The sequence below is a fragment of the Erinaceus europaeus genome, chromosome 4 (assembly GCF_950295315.1).
Source record: "Erinaceus europaeus chromosome 4, mEriEur2.1, whole genome shotgun sequence".
NCBI lineage: Eukaryota > Metazoa > Chordata > Mammalia > Eulipotyphla > Erinaceidae > Erinaceus > Erinaceus europaeus.
Genome location: NC_080165.1, coordinates 78,515,059 through 78,529,641, shown reverse-complemented (window position 1 = coordinate 78,529,641; position 14,583 = coordinate 78,515,059).

Below are 14,583 nucleotides of genomic sequence, written 5' to 3'. Positions count from 1 at the left end.
AAAAAGATGATAGAGTATCCTTTGAGGCAAAATAGATGGGACTAGAGGTGATTATGCTTAGTGAAATAACTAAAGAGATAAAGACAACTATCATATGGTTACACTCATATGTGGAATCTAGAGAACTAATATTCATGAATTTGTTTAAAGAAAAAAGAAGAAAGAAGCAAACTCTCTCTAAAATTTCTGAAAATTATGGTGTTATCTATCATTGGAAGGTAGGAGGGTGGGGACACAGACTTTATGTGGTGGGTGTGATGTAGAACTATACCCTACAACCCTAGAATTTCATAACCCATTATAATCACAAATGAAAAATAAAAACATTTCAATAGATCCAGGAAGATAACTCACCCAGAAAATGTGAGTCCTTTGCCATGCACACATCACAGTTTTTATCCCATCCCCCACATGACTGGAAGAAATTTTAGCATTGTGCTATCTTTCTTAGATCTCAGTATATGTCTCTGTCTATCGTAAATAGTTGATTCAGAGCAGTAAAACTGTGGTGACAAGCACTAAAGTTGTCTATAGAAACAGGCTTTTTTTTTTTTTATATATTGTTGCACCTTGGAGACAAAATGATTAAGTAAAGATACATATTTTATTGAAAATAAAATATATGAACTCAAATTGTACATCAGGTGTTATATTTAGGGTATATTTGAAAAATTAGTTAACTTCTCAGAAACATCAATGCTTCTTCAAGGATAAATGTGAATCTGAACATCCAGAGAATAAGCCAAAGATATCTAAACTTAATGTAACATGATTAATTTAAATTACATTTTTTCATTTTTACCAATGTACTAATGCTTACTGTGTCTTAAGCCATTTTTAAGAACATTAAGCAGTAGTAGTAATTAACAAATGAAAGATGTGAATTTTATATAATCTGTTAAAACATGGGTCAGCACACAATAATATAATATACTTCATGATTTTGATATAAAACTATTTTGAACAGAGACTCAAAAATTCTATAACAAAATATTTTATTATTACTATTGGGTAAATAAGAAAACAAAATTGAATATTTCTCAGAATCATATCTGATTTTCAAAGTTACAATAAAATATAAAACACATGTTTCAGAAAGATTACTAAACAGTGAAGAACCATTTGACTTAGGAAGTGTGGGATAAGAAAACTATATTTAATTTTGGTGGGTAACAATATTATCATATCATTCTGTCTTCACTAATAGTTACCACTAAGTCAGACATGGAGAAAAGAATTTAGATTTACTATGGGGGTTGAAGATTTACAGTACAGTTGTTGACACATAAGTACAGTCTTTCATCTCCACATGATCAATGTCTAGATGTCCACAAGATATTTGCTCCTGCATCTTTTTAAAATTTTATTTATTTTATTTTTGAGAGAGATGCAGAGAGAGAAACACAGAGAGAAACACCAGAGCACTGCTCAGCTCTGACTTATGGTGGTGTAGGGGATTGAACCTGGGACTTAGGAACCTCAGGCATTAGAGTCTGTTTGCATAACCATTATGCTGTCTCCCCAGCCCTTGCTCCTGCATCTTAGATGTTCATCCTTCCTCATAGAATAGGACACCAATATCCCTCCATCTCATTCCTTTTCCTCCTCACTCAGAGTCCTTTACTTTGGTGCGATACAATACAGAACAGTCAAGGTTTCACATATTGTTTTCACTTACTGTTCTGTATTAAATAAATACTATACAAAAATATTATGTGATCCAAAATCTATTAATTAAGAGTATATATATAACAATGGAAGTAAACTACATTCTTTTTGTGCATCCAAGAAAATTATATATAGTTCATTCTATACATGTTTTGAAGATATGTGATGAATAATTCACAAGTGAAATCATTGACAGATAGCATTATTTGTCACACATAATTAATCTAGATTAACTGATTGACTTTTTTTTCCAGAGAAGTAAATTGGAATAGAGTTTCCACCAAACTTAGACTCCTCCACTGGAGGACAGAGTAATATCTCTCTTGAATGTACAATTTAGGCATCAATGGAATATGAGTAATAAATGGAACAGGTAGGAGGAAGAATGGGGATTTCTTGAAAGATTAACTAGAGTTTTCATTGTAAGCCTAAACATAGGAATTGGAAGGAGAGAAGACAGAGAGCTAGAGATAGAGATAAGGGGAGAGGAGGAGTAGAGGAAGGGAGAACAGAAAGAAGAAAGGAGAGGAGGGGAAGAGAGGGGAGGGGAGGGGAGGAGAGGAGAGGAGAGGAAAGGGGAGAGGAGAGGAGAGGAGAGGAGAGGAGAGGAGAGGAGAGGAGAGGAGAGGAGAGGAGAGGAGAGGAGAGGAGAGGAGAAGAGAAGAGAAGAGAAGAGAAGAGAAGAGAAGAGAAGAGAAGAGAAGAGAAGAGAAGAGAAGAGAAGAGAAGAGAAGAGAAGAGAAGAACTAAAAAGCCAAGAAGAAAATAAGAAGTAGAAAAGGAACTGAATCACTGTGAAGATGATATGGACTCCACGAGATTTTGCACCTAGTGAGTTATTCCCTAAGCATTATGTTTAATGTTTAAATTGAAGCTGGCATTTTAGTTTATAATCTGAAACACCCCAGATAGTTTACTAATTATCCAGGGTATCTCCCAAATATACACAAAGCATACATATATAATGCATTTATGTCTGTTTTTCTTTTTTGATAATGCAAATTTTAGCAAAGAGTGCCCTGATAAAGAGCTTAGAAGAACAAAAGAGACAATATTTTTCCTTTTCTACAAAGGTGTAGGTAAGGGATATCATATTCTGAGTTATAATCTACTCCCATTGATCTACACACATTATTGTTCAAATTAATTATCTATTAAATTTAAGCTTTTGCTAGTCAAAACAGATTTTGTGAGCTTGCTAAGGTTATATTAATTCCTTTTAAATTTAATTTCATTTTATTTATTTGTTTATTAGATAAAGACAGAGGGGAGGGAGATATTGATAAAGAGAGCCACATCTACAACACTACTTCACAGTTTGTGAAGCTTCTCCTTACAGGTAGAGCCAGGGGCTTGAACCTAGATCCTTGCTCATTGTAACTTGTCTGCTCTGTTGAGCACACCACTACCTGTCCACTGATATTTGATTTGTTTGGAAATTCTCAATATTCATTTAGTCTAAATGAGTGTATGTGTTGAGAGTCAGAAAGCAGAAATATGTCTTAATTATGCTATATCATTTCATTAATTTATAATAATTAAAATTAAATTTATACAGGATAATTCTAATGTCCTGAAAGGAGAAATTACACTTTATGCATTTTTTTATTTTCATAAGAAACCTAACAAGAATTCTTTTACAAGCATGAAAGGTCTTTCATTTTTTGTTCTCTATGCTCTTTTTCCTTTCTATTTTACTGCTTCATTACTCTATTGAAGAATTTATAGAATTTGATACTCGATTCTCTTTGATTCCTTTTTATTATCTCATATGATATAAATTACTATTTTTACCAAAACTGAAACTTACAGTTCTCTACATTAAAATACATCCTTGAGTCTTTATTCATTATTTGTTATCTTTCATTTATATTATTATATTGTCACTTTTATTCAGCTGAAAATAGTGACTAAAGCTGAAAACACAGTTTATGAGGAACATATTTTTGATAGTTAATAAACATTTAAACATCTCAAATTTTGAAGATTGCTTAAGAATTCTTTTTAAACTCATCGAATGCATCTTCAAAACATTTTTACTTTAATTTTTTTCAAGAATTCACAAGAAAGATGCATGCTTGTCAAACAAATTTCTTTCTATTACAACATGATATGCTTCACAAATAGCAAGAAAGAGTAAATGTGATTCATTTTGTCTCTTAGAAAGATGTTCCTTTTCTTCCAAACAATTATAATTTGTTTGTCATTGGTAGATTTTAATGTGGTGATAATGTTACTCTTGTGTAGGTGTTCTGCTGGTCAGGAACTTAAACACAATGATCAGTAATTTATAATTTGGCATTGAATCAAGGGCAGTTTTCCACTTCTGCCAACCACTGCTTGATTCAATCTTGTATTTATATAAATAGCTTAGGAGGTAGAATTTGAAAAATTGAAAAAAATGAAAATGGTTTTGGAGTGGAAAACAATTATTAGAAATTCAATAAGGGATCGGGTGGTGGTTCATCTGGTTGACTTCACATGTTACAATGGTCAATGACCCAGGTTTGAGTAACCAGTTCCCACCTGCAAGGGGAAAGCTTCACAAATGGTGAAGCAGTGCTGCAGGTGTCATTCTGCCTCTCTCCCTTTTTGTCCCCCCTTTCCTTCATGATTTCTGGCTGTCTCTATCCAATAAATAAATAAATATAATAATTAAAATAGAAATTCAATAATAATAATTGTTGGTCATCATTTCTCCTTTGGCTAATTCTGCTTCTGTTTCTATTTGTGTTGGTCATCACGCTAGGTTCCCTTGCATTTCTTGATGCTGTAGTCTATTTACAAAGTCACTGTTTTTCCTGAGACCCACCCTGCCTGCAGGGCATTGGATTAATCCCCACTGGTTAGAACCTTCCAACAGCTGGAGACCTGCCCTGACTGCAGGGTATTGGTTTAATCCCCACTGGTTAGATGGAATTCGAGCTCTTTTCCTTCTCTCCACCCAATCTCCTACCCAGTTCCTTTTTCTGGCCTGCCACTCCGTCTCAGAAGGTATAAAGGCATATTCTTTTCTAATCAATAAAACATTGGATTGAGTTCCCACTCAGCCATGAGAGTTCTTGGGCTGCTGCTTACTCAAAGACATGGGAAAGGAACCAGGAACTCTCATGGCACATGTGGATTTGAATCTCTAATATACATATTTAAATTTATACTTAATTAATGGAAATGCTGAAATATATAATGTTTATTCAAATATGTTTATTCATAGCATGTCAGGATGGCCGAATGGTCTAAGGCGCCAAACTCAAGTAAACACTTCAAATATGTTTATTCTTTTAAACAGAGGAAATAAATTTATGAAGATTACAATTTTGAATATTTGTGGTGTGTATGTGTGTCTAATTCCATAATTCTGCAACTGATGTTTTCATTGTTGTTGTTAAGTAGAAAAAAGAAGAAAGGGAAGTTGGCCAAAAGAGAGGACAAGACAAACTGAGACTCTTCTATTTGGTGCCAATGATCAAACCTGGCCTGCCTATGTAGAAAGGCATATATGATGTGCCCAGTGAGTTGTTTCTTTATTCCTGATTCAGGCTTCTCCTCCTCCTCCTCTTCCTTCTCTACTCCTTCTCCTCTTCCCCTTTCTTCTTCTCTTTCTTTTGAAAAGTCTCATAGAATATGTGCTCTTTCTTTAATTTTTTAATATATTTTAATATTTATTTTTCTTTTTGTTGCTCTTGTTTTTTTGTATAGTTGTTGTAGTTATTATTGTTGTTATTATTGATTTCATTGTTGGATAGTACAGAGAGATAGGAGGGAGGAGGGGAAGACAGAGAGGGGGAGAGAAAGACAGACACCTTTAGACCTGCTTCACCGCTTGTGAAGTGACTCCTGGGGCTTGAACCAGATCCTTACGCCTGTCCTTGCGCTTTGCGCCATGTGTGCTTAACCTGCTGCACTACAGCCTGACTCCCCTATATGTGCTCTTTCTAAAAAAGAATTAGGGGAAAGGAATCAGGAAGACCAAGTATGAAGTACTTTCCAGGACAGTGGCACACCCAGTAGAGAGCACACATCACCATGTCCGAGTACCCAAATTCAAACCTTAATCCCTACTTAAAGGGAGGAACCTTCAACATCAGTGGAATAGTGTTGCCATGTGCTTCTCCCTCTCTCTCTTTCTCTCTCTCTCTTCCTTGCTCTTTCTCTCTCTCTCTTACTTCCCCCTCTCTATTTCTCTCTGTCTCTATCAAGTAAAAATTAAAGTAAAATGAATTAAAGAAAAAATATTTTAGGACTTGTGGATTTGATGTGTAGGCATTAAGCCCAGCAATAATCCTGGTAACAAAATGAAAAAAGAAAGCAGTAGAATCAGTGGTTGACATGACTGATGAAGGTGATGACTGTGAGAAAGAGCCAGATTCCCTCAAAAACATGATGTCAGAGCTGAATAAATATGCAGATGGATTAGACAAGAATGCAAACATGTCAGCCAAGATGATTACAGGTATTTTGGCTGGAGCAACTGCCTAAGTGTTATTGTCATTTCCTGATTAGTCTCATGCTAATCTCCACAAAAAGTTATAAATGTAGAACTAATTATAGAATTAACTTAGCTTAACAAATAACAGAAAAATCTATGTTGATTTTTTACTTTATTTTTAGCATTAGAAAAGCATTGTGTAATATAATGGTTCTAAACCTCTAATAGATCATTCTCTCCAACACCACTGGTCACTCAACCAGTCAACATCTATGTTCATCAGAGAAGCAATTTCAGAAGCCAAATCTTCCATCTTCTGCACTCCATAAAGAATGTTGATCCATACTCACATGGGGGTTCCAGTATAGGGAAGCATCCATTGGAGGGGATGGAACATGGAACTCTGATAGTCAGAACTTCATGGAATCGTACTTCTGTTATCTTATAATCTTCTTAATCATTATTAAATCACTAAAAAAATGAAGAAAAGCATTGTGTCTTAATTTTGTGAAAATTGTTGGGATGGATTGAGTAAAAATCTTGACAACTTTAATACTGCAGAATGATTTAAAGAAGAGTTTGTTCAACCAGTAATTTAGTCAATCAACCAAACATAATCTTTTTCTGAAATCTATAATTTATATTAAAAAGTATGTATTTCTCTATTTCTAACACGTAACTCTAAGAACTCTTATAATTTCCAAATAAAACAGTATGGTATCTTGAGTTTGACTGTTCCTCAATTCTAAGACTTCAGGAACCTTTCCCTTTCTTTATAAAGCTCATATTCCTTTCAGTACTGAAACACTAGGGTGGAGCTCACTTTACTGCATTTTTCTCCCAATTCATACCAACTAATACTGCATCTGCTGGTCTCAACCCAATCAATGCAACCAGTACTACCTTGACATGCTACACTTCGGACTGCAACCAGAGACATCAAGCCTGGAATGTCAGCCCTTCAGCTTCATTACTCTGGTGAGACATTTCCTAGCTCATAGGACTCCTTAATTTCATTTTGGGTGGTACACTTTTTAACAAACCTCAAAACCTAGATATAGACCAGGGTCCATGAGATAGGGCATATGTACATGTATCCAGAAGTTGGGGGGAAACATGTATATTAAAGCAAAAGTGCACAGTAGTTTGCAGTGAGTTAATGAATGTAGCAAACAAGCAAAAAGACCTAAAAAGACACCATAAAGTAGATACTACACTAATCAAGTATCTTCTACTTAGATTTTGTTTTGTTTTTAGCAGAGCACTGCTCAACTGGTTTATAGTGATATGGAGGACTGAGCCTGGGTCCTTGAAGACTCAGACATGAGAGTCTTTTTGCATAACCATTCTAGTATTCCTTCCACCCACTAATATCTTATGTTAGAATTTCATTTTTATAGCTAGTTTTTGAAACTGTTTCAGGGAGTGCAAGTGAAATAAGTTTATCTATTATTCATAAGAAGCATGTTTTACATATATTTGAAAAACTCTAACTATGGAGGCTGGCTGCAAGGGGAAGCAATGATTTGATAGCAGTTACAGAGTTTATCCCCAGATCCTGACCACCAGAGTGAAAAGTGTGGTTGAAAGTGAATTAATCAAGTGATTAGTAACAAAGCTGCAATTAAAACACACACACACAACAATTTGTTTGGCTATGTATGTTAACTCTCTTTTCAGTCACCAGGTTCCAGATGCCATCAGGATGCCAGCCAGGCTTCCCTGGACTGAAGACCCCACCAATGTGCCCTGGAGCTCTGCCTCCCCAGAGACCCACCCTACTAGGGAAAGAGAGAGGCAGACTGGGAGTATGGACCAACCAGTCAACGTCCATGTTCAGCGGGGAAGCAATTACAGAAGCCAGACCTTCCACCTTCTGAAACCACAAGGACCCTGGGTCCATGCTCCCAGAGGGATAGAGAATGGGAAAGCTATCAGGGGAGGGGGTGGGATATGGAGATTGGGTGGTGGGAATTGTGTGGAGTTATACCACTCCTACCTTATGGATTTGTTAATTTATCCTTTCTTAAATAAAAAATAAATTAAAACACACACACACACACACACACACACACACACTGTGAAGTGATAGAGTTCTTAAAGCTCCTAGGTTAATGAACATGGTGTATAGGTAACTTAAGTACCTGGAGAAGAACTGGATTCTCCATGCCTTTACCATGTAACTTTTCCTATGTATCCTTTCCATCTGACTATTCCTCAGTGAAATCATTTTATATAATTCTTTTTTATAAAAATAATTTAGTAAGGGAGTCAGGCTGTAGTTCAGCGGGTTAAGCACACTTGGCGGAAAGCACAAGGACCCACTTAAGGATCCTGGTTCGAGCCCCCGGCTTCCCACCTGCAGGGGAGTCACTTCACAGGTGGTGAAGCAGGTGTGCAGGTGTCTATCTTTCTCTCGCCCTCTCTGTCTTACTTAGATAATTAGAGGATACTTAGAGGAAAATATTGGCAGGACTCTTTTCTGCATAAATTTTAAAGACATCTTCAATGAAATGAATCCAATTACAAAGAAGACTAAGGCAAGCATAAACCTATGGGACTACATCATATTAAAAGGCTTCTGCACAGCAAAAGAAACCACTACCCAAACCAAGAGACCCCTCACAGAATGGGAGAAGATCTTTACATGCCATACATCAGACAAGAGGCTAATAACCAGAACATATAAAGAGCTTGCCAGACTCAACAACAACACAACAAATAACCCCATCCAAAAATAGGGGGAGGACTTGGACAGAATATTCATCACAGAATAGATCCAAAAGGCTGAGAAACACCTGAAAATATGCTCCAAGTCTTTGATAGTCAGAAAAATGCAAATAAAGACAACAATGAGATACCACTTCACTCCTGTGAGAATGTCATACATCAGAAAAGGTAACCGCAGCAAATGCTGGAGAGGTTGTGGGGTCAAAGGAACCCTCCTGCACTGCTGGTGGGAATGTTGATTGGTCCAACCTCTGTGGAGAAAAGTCTGGAGAACTCTCAGAAGGCTAGAAATGGACCTACCCTATGATCCTACAATTCCTCTCCTAGGGATATATCCTAAGGAACTCAACACACCCATCCAAAAAGATCTGTGTACACATATGTTCTTAGCAGCACAATTTGTAGTAGTCAAAACCTGAAAGCAACCCAGGTGTCCAACAACTGATGAGTGGCTGAGCAAGTCATGGTGTATATAAACAATGGAATACTACTCAGCTATAAAAATTGGTGACCTCACTGTTTTTTTCCGATCTTGGATGAACCTTTTAAAATTCATGTTAAGTGAAATAAGTCAGAAACAGAAGGATGACTATGGGATGATCTCACTCTAAGGCAGAAGTTGAAAAACAAGATCAGAAGAGAAAGCACAAGTAGAACCTGAACTGGAATTGGTGTATTGCAGCAAAGTAAAAGACTCTGAGGTGGGTGAGGGGTGGAGAATACAGGTCCAAGAAGGATGACAGAGGACCTAGTGGGGGTTGGGGTTGTATTGTTATATGGAAAACTGAGAAATGTTATGCATGTGCAAACTATTGTATGTTGTATGCTTTACATTGGGTTCTAGTTCTCCCCCGCCAAGAGAATTGGATCAGTCCAGTTAAATTTCGCAGGCCCGCTTGGCCCTGCCCTGAAGGAACCCCGCCAGAGTTCCTGAGTTGCAGAGGAAGAGTTGGAGAGAGTACCTGAGTTCGAGAGTAAGAGAGGGTTCCTGAGTTCCAGAGAAAGAGAGAGTGCTTGTGACGCCGCAAAGAGACAGCAGAGTTCTGTTTGGTGATTAGTTTGTCTTAGTTTATGAATCATTGTTCCTGAATTAAGAAATACAGCTTCCCTGCCCAGCCATTGTCTCAGCATCTCTGTTACCCGCCCGGCTAAAACCTATGAATTTTAACAACAAATGGCGCCCACGTGGACCTGACCTGCGCATCTCTCAGATAAGTAAAGACAATTTGGCTACCTATGCACTATGGCCTTCTCTTCTGCTTGTGAAGAGATCTCCAAAGGCCTCTGCTCTTTTTTCATGAGACTGTTTTGCTGTTTCTGGAACATTTATCTCTGGACCACTCTGTGGTTTCCACTCGCTCGGGCGAACTCAGAACAGCCAGCGGGAATAGCCAGCGGGAGGGAGGCGAGGCGCGGAGCTGCTGTTTCCACCTGGTTAAACAGCCAGCCAGCCGGCTGTGCCCAGACAACCCCGCGCACCGTGCCCGCAGCCCCGCAGCCCCGCAGCCCACAGGAGCCCGATTCCAACACGCAAGAGCCCGAGGCCAGCCCGCAGGAGCCGGATCTCCACCGCGTGGCGCAGGGCACTAGATGTGTGATCCCTCCACACTGCTCAGCCACTGCGAGCAGGGAAGCAGACATGACAGGGCCATGGGGCAAGGCCGCGGCGGCCTATCATGGCTGCCACCCCTGGGCATCTAGGCCCACGCCTTCTACAATGCTGGCCCGCCTGCCCTCTTGCTATAAATTCTGGAACGATCCCGGGCCTCCCGGACCCCCGGGCTCCCTGCCGAAACTGGGCACACGAGATCTCCAGCTGCCGGTCCGGTCTGAAGGCAAACAAGCTGGAGTACACAGAGATTTGTGCAGAGATCGCAACCTGCAATTCCTAGAAGTGAAGCTGCGTGGGAAGCCACCTCCGGATGGTGAACCCCCCCCCCCAACAACTAAGACAGTACAGATTTAAATTCGTGTTTAAAATGACATGTCTTCGTAACAAAGGTTTCTCTCCTCGTATATTAATGACCATGTTTATGTGTATGTTTAAAGTTTGGTAAACAGTAGCTTTAAGGCTAAATTCTTACTAGTCAAAATTAAATGAAAAAGGTTTTCAATGTAATTCTCACAAAGATAAAATTAACTTACATTTAAAGTCTGAGGTAAAAATTAGTTAACAATCAATATATTTTAACTAAGTTAGGCTAAACAAAAGGTTAAATAGACTTGTTGATATGTAAAACTCTCCATTACCTTCTCTATTAGAAATGGTAGATCGCACAGTGGCTATGCTAATTATTCTCATGCCTGAGGTTTCCTTTCCTGAGTACAACGTGACTCCATCTTGAATGGGTGTAACAAAAGGTTAAAAGACATTGTTGCTATGTAAAAGTCTCAAATTCCTTCTCTATTAGAAATATGCTAATAACAAGTTTTGTTTCATAGTAAGTAAATTGCAGCCAGCTGCCTTTGGGACTCTAGGCTGTTCCCCACCCCCATGCAAATGCCCGTCGAGGCAAGTAGCCCCCCAGAGGCAAGAAATGTTTTTTTTAAGCTGATAAAGTTTATCCCACAGAGGCAGATATGGCCCCCTCAGGCCTTCCCTTAGCAACACACTGGTTCTTGTTATTTGCTTGCATGTTTCTCCATGTTTGTGCCAGTTTCTTTTTATAAAAATGCCTGTACAATATAGGTTTCTGTTCACCCCACACCCTTGATACTGTAGCCATTTAGTTAAAAGAAAAGGGGGAATTGTTGTATGCTTTACATTGGGTTCTAGTTCTCCCCCGCCAAGAGAATTGGATCAGTCCAGTTAAATTTCGCAGGCCCGCTTGGCCCTGCCCCGAAGGAACCCCGCCAGAGTTCCTGAGTTGCAGAGGAAGAGTTGGAGAGAGTACCTGAGTTCGAGAGTAAGAGAGGGTTCCTGAGTTCCAGAGAAAGAGAGAGTGCTTGTGCCGCCGCAAAGAGACAGCAGAGTTCTGTTTTGTGATTAGTTTGTCTTAGTTTATGAATCATTGTTCCTGAATTAAGAAATACAGCTTCCCTGTCCAGCCGTCTGTCTCTGGTCGTCTCTGTTACCCGCCCGTGAAGCTAGCCTGCCCGGCTAGAGCTTACGAATTTTAACAACAATTGTATTTACTGTTGAATGTAAAACATTAATTCCCCAATTAAAAAAAAGAAATGGAGTGTCATGGAGCACCTGGTTGAGCACACATGTAGAAATGCACAAGGACCCAGGTTCTAGCCCCAGGTCCCCACCTTCAGGCAGAAAGCTTGGCAAGTGGTGAAGCAGTGTTGCAGGTGTTTCTCTGTCTCTCTCCTTCTATGTCACCTCCTTCTCTCTTGATTTTTGGCTTTTTCTATGCAATAAATACAATAAAGATAATGAAAAAAAGGAATTGGGTATTCATACTTGGGCGTTTTAATTATTACTAAGTAAAGTAAAATAGAAGTGTTTTTTATTTCATTGCAAGGTCATTTTATAATAAAATTTAATGAATTTGTAATTTTTAACTAAAAAAATAGTTAAAAAAATGAAAGTATATGAAAATATTCAAGTTTATTGACAGCAGTGTTTACATAATTTGTGTTATATAAAATTTAATTTGTATGACATTTATAATATTTTTAATATTTCCAATATTTTATTCAGCATAGCCTACTCTCAAAGATGAAAATTAAATCAATCATAAAGAATTGAAGATAATTCTCAGTCAGGTTACTACCACCTCTAAAATAATTAGGTTACTTAAAGTTATATATATTATACTTGAATATATATGAATTGTCAAATCAATCTGAAGAATAAAGTTGAATTAGTTATACTATTAGTTATCAAAATTTATTATAAATTTACATGAAGTATAATATTGGTACAAAGAAATATATATATCAAGGGGTAAAATAACCTCAGTACAGATTCAACCTAGACTATAAGCTAATTTGTGAATTATTTTATCCACGTGGAGAAAACCACATTGTCACTTATCCAGTACACCATGGGGGAGAAATATATTAGTTGATGGTTGGTGTAGTATATAGAAAAGTAAAGGTTTCTTCTTCTTTTTTTTTTTTTCCTCCAGGGTTATTGCTGGGCTCGGTGCCTGCACCATGAATCCACCGCTCCTGGAGGCCATTTTTCCCCCTTTTGTTGTAGCCTTGTTGTGGTTATTATTATTGCCATTGTTGATGCTGTTTGTTGTTGGATAGGACAGAGAGAAACCGAGAGAGGAGGGGAAGACAGAGAGGGGGAGAGAAAGTTAGACACCTGCAGACCTGCTTCACCACCTGTGAAGCCACTCCCCTGCAGGTGGGGAGCGGGGGGGGGGGGGGGGGGCTCGAACCGGGATCCTTACTCAGGTCCTTGAGCTTTGCGCAACATGCGCCACAGCCTGACCTCCTAGGTTTATTCTTTTTTCACGTAAATATCAATTAGTATTATGATTGGAAGAAGTATCACAAGGCTATTGTACACAGTTTTTTTATTTCTCTCCTTTTCTTTTCTTATCTTTACTTATTGGATAGAGACAGCCAGAAATTGAGAGGGTATGGGAGATAGGGAGAGAGATAGAGATACTCGCAGCCTTGCTTCGTCTCTCCTGAAGCTTTCCCCCTGTAGGTGGAAACTGGGAGCTGGAACCCAGATGTTTGTGCATTGTTAGCATATGCACTCAACCAGGGCCCTCTTATTTCTTCATGATAGGTGGTAGATGATGGCACACCTAGTTTAACACTCACCTTATTATGCACAAGGACCTGAGTTCAAGCTCATGTTCCTTGCCTGATGAAGTGGTTGATTTGTCATGTAGGCACAAATTAAATCTCAGCAATAAGGTTGATGCCCGCAAAAAAATTAATATAAAAATAAACTCACACAGCTTTTATAAGGGCACTTAACATTTTTTATGAACACGGAGTAGATAAAACATTTACTTTGTGTATAAAATGGTTCACAAACTTGTAAAATCACAGGGATATAGTTCTTCAGCACTCCAAATATCAAGGTTCTGTTGGTCAAGACTTTTAAAAATTAAGTGTACAAGCATATAAATCAAAAGTGGGTATATTAACAATTCAAATTATATATTCAAATTCAACAATTATCATTTTTGTTTACCTTTATATTTCCAGCCCTGGTGCCACAGTCTGTGGTACCCTATTTGTAATATGTGATTCTCAAAACTAAAGATTTCTTATTCCTCCTCTGTTTGAATCCCATGAGTTGTATGCTTTTCAAAGGCAGACAAGTTAAACAACAAATACCTGGGGTCAGGTGGTAGTGCAGAGGTTAAGTGCAAGTGGCACCAAGCACAGGGATCAGTAAGGATCCAAGTTGGAGCCCCAGATCACTTCACAAGGGGTGAAGCATATCTGCAAGTGTCTATCTTTCTCTTCCCCCTCTGTCTTCCCCTCCTTTCTCATTTTCTCTCTGTTCTATCCAACAAAAGCAATAACAGTAATGACAACAAGGGCAAAAAAAAATGGGAAACAATGGTCTTCAGGAGCAGTGGGTTCATAGTGCAGGCACAGAGTCCCAGCAATAACCCTTGAGGTAAAAATAAATAAATAAATAAACAAATGAATAAATATTTCCTCAGTTGTTATCCACTCAAGTTAGAATATAATATTTAAGTAATAATTGTTTGTTGAAGTAATGAATAATATGTTTGCAAACATTAACTGGTTGTATTTATGAGCAAGTAGTTGAGGTAAATATTTTATATTTTAAATACTTTAAGTTTTATTGAATTCATCTGTTT